This window comes from Suricata suricatta, chromosome 16 (assembly GCF_006229205.1).
Source record: "Suricata suricatta isolate VVHF042 chromosome 16, meerkat_22Aug2017_6uvM2_HiC, whole genome shotgun sequence".
In the NCBI taxonomy this organism is placed as follows: Eukaryota; Metazoa; Chordata; class Mammalia; order Carnivora; family Herpestidae; genus Suricata; species Suricata suricatta.
In genome coordinates, this window is record NC_043715.1 from 53,884,863 (window position 1) to 53,892,226 (window position 7,364).

The following is a 7,364-nucleotide window of genomic DNA, read 5'->3' on the forward strand; positions in this document are numbered from 1 at the left end:
TTGAGGGGGAACAGCTTGAGTGGGGGAAGAGCAGAGAGAGAGGGGGAGACACAGAATCTGAAGCAGGCTCCAGATTCTGAGCTGTACTCACAGAGCCCAACGTGGGGCTCAAACTCATGAACTTCAGGATTATGACGTGAGCCAAAGTCAGATGTTTAGCCAACTGAGCCACCTAGGCACCCCCTGACTCATATTCTATAGTCAATTTGGTAATGGAGAATTATTTAGTGCATCTACATTTAAATAGTGCATCTTTGATGGTCTTGCTAGTGATGCTAGTTAATAGCCTAAATAATAAAAAATCCTTAATAAGCACAATTAAACATAAAATACAGCAAGTTTCAGCTATGACAATGTGTAAGTATATTTGGATTACTTAATGAATACAAGATATGAGAAAATAGAACAATGTCAAAGGCCAATGTCACTGCAACCCAGCTACTTAGGTTTAAATGGTGGCTGTCCTACTAACATTTAGTTGAGTCACTTAACCTCTTTTCAGCTAAATTCTCCTCATCTGGGGGCACCTGGTTGGCTCAGTCAGTAGAGCATGCGATGCTTGATCTCTGGGTCGTGAGTTCAAGCCCCATGTTGGGGGAGAACTTCCTTAACAAGGTTGTTACAGCAATAGCAACAACACTATAAATTCTCCTCATCTCTAAAAGGAAGATAATATTAGGTACTAACTTGGAGAGTTTTAAACACTAAATATGTTTGTAAATAAAGCATTAATAACAGTGACCCATAAATTGTAAGTGCTGTATAAGGAAATACATCAAACTTGGGAAAATCTCTTAACAAAAGAAGAATATGTATTAGAAATAAGTTACAAGGGAGAAGTAATAGTAAGTAGAGATTTGGGGATCTAATTTTTCTTGAAAATTGTAGCTCATTCCCGGTGTCTCCACGCAGAATCCTCTTATTTGCTGAAGTAAATATTGAGCCCTGGAAAATAACTGCATGGCATCTGTAGATTTGAAAATTGCAGTAATCTTCCTGGTGCAGATTACCATTGGAATCCTGGGGGATTTCTCACTCTTACATCATTGTATGTCCCTTTGCTTCAATGGAAGTAGGTCAAGATGCGTAGATGTAATCTTCAGGCACTTGACCATAGCCAACTTTTTGGTCATTTTCTCAAGAGGAATTCCGGAGACCATGGCAGCTTTTGGGTTGAGATATTTTCTCAATGACTTTGGATGCAAAGTTATTTTCTATATGCACAGAGTGGCCAGGGGTGTGTCCATTGGCACCACCTGCCTCTTGAGTGTCTCCCAGGTCATTACCATCAGTCCCAGGGGTTCCAAGTGGGCAGAGATGAAAGCAAAAACCCTGAAGTACATTGGTCCCTCCACCATCTTGTGCTGGATTCTGCACATGTCAGTAAATATCGTAGAACCTATGTATGTGACTAAAAAATGAAGTAATGAAAACATCACAACTATAGATTTTAAATACTGTTCAGTTGTGTTTTATGACAAAGGTGCAGGCTTACTATATGCAACATTCATATCCATCCCTGAGGTTTTGTGTTTGGGGCTCATGTCCTGGGCCAGCGGCTCCCTGGTTTTCATCGTTTACACGCACAAGCAGAAGGTCCAACACGTTCATAGGAACAGGCTCTCATCTAGACTCTCCCCTGAGACCAGAGACACCCAAGCCATCCTTGTCCTGGTGAGCACCTTTGTATCTTTCTATATCCTCTCTTCCATCATTTACATTTGTGTTTCTTAATGTTGGTAAGACCGCCTGGTGGCTAGTAAACACCTCTGCCTTAATATCTGTTTCCCAACCATCAGCCCCTTTATTCTCTTAAGTTGTAACCCCTGTGTGTCTAGGCTCTTCTGTACTTATAATGGAAGAAATGCACAACTATCCCATCTCACCAGAAAACTATAAATTGTATGTATTTCACCATGTTTGGTCATTGATATACTCATTCCCGGTAGAATCCTACATACAATTACAACCCAGTCGCCTTGTAGATCGAGTTGTAAAAAAAGACAGGAAGAGCATCTGTTCCTGTAACAACGGAAATATGAAAATACTTCTGGAGAAAGATGAGCATGTAAAATACTTTCAGGTAAACATTAGAACAAGGAACGGCAGAAGACAAAGGAAAAAGCAAGAAGACATGTCAGCTCATATTTAGAAAGTGTGCAGGTAGAAACCAAATGGACATTTTGTTTCATCAAGTTAAATGGATTTGGGGTGGGGGGGGTCTTTAAAAGGTAGATTGTTCCGGGGCACCTGAGTGGCTCAGACTGTTAAGACTCCGACCTCAGCTCAGCTTGTGATCTCATGGTTCATGGGTTCGAGCCCCGCATTGGGATCTGTGCTGACAGCCTTCCTTAGATTCTGTGTCTCCCTCTCTGTTCCTTCCTCACTCATGCTCTCTCTCTCTCTCAAAAATATATAAACATTTAAAAAAAATTTAGAAAGTAGATTGTTCTAAGTCTTGATGCCAATGGGCTCTGTTAACAAGAAACAGATTTAGGGTAGTCTCCTACATTTCCAATTTTAAGAAGCAGTTTTAAGCACTTTCATCAAACTTGGAACAATTAGGGTAGTAGCATTTGGAAACAAAAGGCCTGAATATGCTATTAAATGAGAGCTTGTATTGCTTTTGAAATCACTAAGGGATCACAATGGACACCTTTGAAAGAAAAAAAAGTGTATATTTATTCAAACACAATCATGTGATTTTGTGCAAGTAAACTCTTTGCCCAACGTGGGGCTCAAATTCATGACCAGTAGATGAAAAGACACATGCTTTACTGATTGAGCCTGCCAGGTGCCTCACTGTTGTTAACATCTTCATCACCATGGTACATTTGATAAAACCAAAAAGCCAATGTTAGCATATGACTCTTAACTAAACCTCAGACGCTATTCACACCTCAGCAGTTTTAACACTAATATCTTTTTTCTCTTCTAGAATCCATTCCAGAATCCATTATTCTTAGTCATCTTGTATCCCAGTCTTGAGTCACTTTCTCAGTCTTCCCTAGGTTTTGTTCACCTTGGCAGGCTTGAAAAGGACTATCAGATACTTTTTTTAGAACATCTCTCAAGTTGGCTTTGTCCTATATTTTTCACACATTAGACTGGGATTATAGGTTTTTATAAGAATGTCTCGGGTGCCTGGGTGGCTCAGTCAGTTAGGCGACCGACTTCGGCTCAGCTCATGATCTCACAGTTCGTGGGTTCAAGCTCTGCATCGGGCTCTGTGCTGACAGCTCAGCGCCTGGAGCCTGCTTCAGATTGTGTCTTCTCTCTCTGCCCCTCCCCCATCTCTCGCTCTCAAAAATAAACAAACAGTAAAAAATAAAAGAATGTCTCAGTACAGGCAGTGTTTTCCAGGTCCCACTATAAAGTTACCAAGTGTCCACATTTGTCCTCTGTTGTGTATCTAGGAGTCATGAAGTCTAGCCCAAACATGGATGAGTGGGGCAGTTAAATTAATCTCCACCTCCTAGAAGGAGGAGCACATGCACAATCATTTGACATGCTTCTGTAAGGAAGATTTGTCTCATCTCTCATTTATCTATTGATTGAACTATTTATATCAGTATAATTTGACATATAGTTGTATTTTTTTAATGTTTCTTCATTTTTGAGAGAGAGAGAGAGATAGAGCATGAGTAAAGGAGGGGCAGAGGGAAGGGGAGACAGAATCTGAAGCAGGCTCCAGGCGCTGAGCTGTCAGCACAGAGCCCAACTTGGGGCTTGAACCCACGAGTGATGAGATCATGACCTGAGCCGAAGTCGGACACTTAACTGACTGAGCCACCCAGATGCCCCTCACATATTGTTAATATTTCACATTATAATGAAAACTGACATTTATTGTCCTATTTAGATTGTTCCAGCTCTGACCATTCAGCATACTCAGATATGTATGTGTGTATTTTTAACTTCCTTACTTACTTTGTGTCAGTACAAGATACTCATGTTCATCTTACGTATTTTTCTTTTTTTCTTAATATGTATATATTTAAATGTTTGTTTATTTATCTAGAGAGGGAGACAGAGAATCCCAAGCAGGCCCCACATTTTCAGCACACAATCTGACACAGGGCCCGAACTCAGGAACCGTGAGATCATGACCTGAGCCAGAATCAAGAGTCGAATGTTTAACCTACTGAGCCACCATAGGCACTGTAAGTAATTTTTTTTTCTGTCTCAGAATTAGAATCAGGCATTTCTCCAAGGACCTTTTTAGTAGAGAATGGGATTAGAAATGAAGATGTAGGTTAGTGCGCTCTTTACTACCAGGGTATCCTTGCTCTTGGTGAATCTTGGCTAGAGTGAGTCAGAGCTGGAAAGTGTTCATACATGAATTTATAATGTCTATGTATTTGTCTATTTAGGTAAATATGAGTTCATTCTTACGTCTCTAACCCTGATTCAGCAGTGCCACTAGGTTCTTTCTTGCCTTTCCCTACATTTATTAAGTATTATGATATGGAAGAGACCTGATCTTCATAGCAGCTGTATTTTGAATATATCATCAGCCTTTTTTTTATAGTTATTAGCTGTTCAAATATGTTGTTTTTAATTCTTATATGTATGTGTAACATATATTAGACAAGGAGAATTTGGAGGAACATTGAAAAGCAAATTAGTTTTCCTCTTTGTCCTTTGAAATTCACTTTGTGGGTTAAAAATCTCAAGGGCATTCCCTGGCTAATTGGGCTGTGTGGACAGTAATTAACATACCCTTGCCATGTACTTGCATTACCCTCAACCCCTTAAGCTCAGTCTTACTTTTGGACAAATAACAATCTAATAAAGTTAACCTTTTTTCTCATTGATCAGTCCAATTAATCTGCTTAGTAATGCAAGATTTCTTTAGGTGCCATATTCATTGTAAGGGAATTGAAAAATAAAAAACCTGCCAACAGAGAAGAGCTCAGCATCAAATGGCTTGAATGGTGAATTCTAACAAACATTTCCAGAAGAACTTCTCAAACTCATCCCAAAGATTGCAGAGGAGAGAACACTCCCAAACCATTGCATTCCTGATAGTAGCTGCACTTGGTCACAAAATATTCTTTTAGGCTTTACCAAAGCTTGCTGGGAATATATTTAATAATTCTGACCACTGGGCATACATGAGCTTTATAAGTCATTATTCTCATGGCACTCTGAGATTCTGTTGAATTTTTTAGAAGCTTTCTTCTCTACTGTTTTGTGTTTTGTTTTGTTTTGTCTTGTTTGTGGGAGAGAGAGTATCTGCAGTCATGCTTATGGAAGGGGCAGAGGGAGAGGGAGAAAGAGAATCCCAAGCAGACCCCGTGCTCAGTGCAGGGTCTGATGCGGGAATCGATCTTACGCCCCTGAGATCATGACTTGAGCCAAAATCAGGAGTCTGACATTCAGCCTTCCCAGCCATCCAGGCGCCCCTCTGTACTTTTGAATGCTTAAATAGTATTGGTTTACCTATGAACAAAACCTCATTCATCACTGTTAAACCAGGTCGCCAGGGCATGTGGGTATGTGCTGGGGGAACTCTTTGATAGATTATCCCTGTTTCTTCATCAATTTTATTCAGTTTCGAATTTGTTTTTCTACACAGGTCAAGCCCCATGCTGGACATAGAGTTTACTTAAGCAAAAACCAAACAACCTCATTAGAATGTAGTGTCTCATTTTAATTAATAAAATCAATTTCTTTTATGGTATCATTGAATACTATTTAAGGTATTCAATATATAAGTATTTTGTACAGCTTTATTACATTTCATATCTTCATTATAATTTATAAATCTATAATGCTCTTTTCTAATATGTTTAGATTTTTAAACTTCATTTTTTGCTTACTTTCTACAGAGAACATTTCTAACATACTGAATTCTCTGTGTTGTGTACATCTGTATGTGTGTGTATCAGTCCATATATGTATACATAATAATGCGTGCATGTTTGTGTGAAAGTGTGTGTTTGCATGCATATATTTTCATAAAAACTCTTTCTGATTATGATTGTTGGAATTTGTTCCAAGCAATAATAAAGTCTGATTTTCATGACCCTTAAGACTGTTATTCATAGGGCACCTGGGTGGCTCAGTTGGTTAAGCATCTAACTTTGGGTCAGGTCATGAGCTCAGGGTTCGTGGGTTCGAGCCCCGCTTCAGGTTCTCTGCTGACAGCTCAGAGCCTGGATCCTGTTTCAGATTCAGTCTCTCTCTCTCTCTCTCTCTCTCTCTCTCTCTCTCTGCCCCTCCCTTGTTCACATTCTGTCTCTTTCATTTTTAAAGAAATTAAAAAAAAACTGTTACTCATAAATTAACTGGCTATTCAACCTGTTCTACAGAAATCACAGAGAAATTTGAATCAGTATAGTTGCTTCACAGCAGTTCTGTGCATGTAATAGGGAGTTGGAAGGAGCTCACTGAATCATCTACCTCTGTGTACCCAGTGTGATTGAGTGGAAATTGCTGAAATATTATCAAGTCTCTCCTGAAAGTATCTGTAATCTGTTGTTCACGGGGAGAAAGTTTTCTTTTGTGAAGTTAGAGAAGAGATTTGGAAGAGTTAACATACCACTTGAGAGGTTCAGACACGAGAAAAATTAAGGGCTTCAGCATTTTTCAGGCTTAAATATGTCTGCTTGGGATTCTTGCGTCCTCTCTCTCTGCACACCCCCTCTCTAAAAAAAAAAATCTAATGTTATTTCTCCCATTTCAATTTATTGAATGAACAAAATTTAATGCCTTGAATTTCCATTTTGCATTATTGTCTTCTATCTTATCATTCCCAACTCACTTATTATTTTCAGTTAATATGTATATAAATATATCTTCCCTAATGATAAGTACTTTCTACCATAAAATATTTCACCATTTACTCAAGTTTTATATACCATAGATTAGAATGAAACTTAGATTATACATAATTTTTATAGTTGGTCTCATTAAGAAACATAATTGTAGAATTAATAATTATTAATGTTGCTATCAAAAGGCGAACCTATAGTCTACAAACCCAATTTGGTTACAGAAAATTATTCAGCACTTTATTAATATCCTTGAATGGTCATTGACAAGTAATATCTATCTATATAATAAATACCTACATGAAAATGATAAATTGGCACAAACTTATAATCAATTTATAATATTGTATACAGTTAACTGTTGGACCATGGTTTCTGAACTGCATAGGTCTGCCTATGTGCAGAGTTTTTTTTATATTACAGTACTGTAAATGTATTTCCTTATGATTTTATGGGCCCAGCACGCTTCCGCTGCGCCACTCTGCTAGGCATTCCTTATGATTTTAATACTTTCTTCTAGTGTTATTGTAAGAATAAATTATGTAATACATATGAAGATATAAAACAGTATATAATACATATAAC

At 38.3% G+C, this 7,364-nt stretch overlaps 1 pseudogene; it reads left to right on the top strand.

Moving 5' to 3' along the window:
• Window positions 1-960: 960 nt before the first annotated feature.
• Window positions 961-1,899, top strand: LOC115279874 (annotated as a pseudogene).
• Window positions 1,900-7,364: the final 5,465 nt, after the last annotated feature.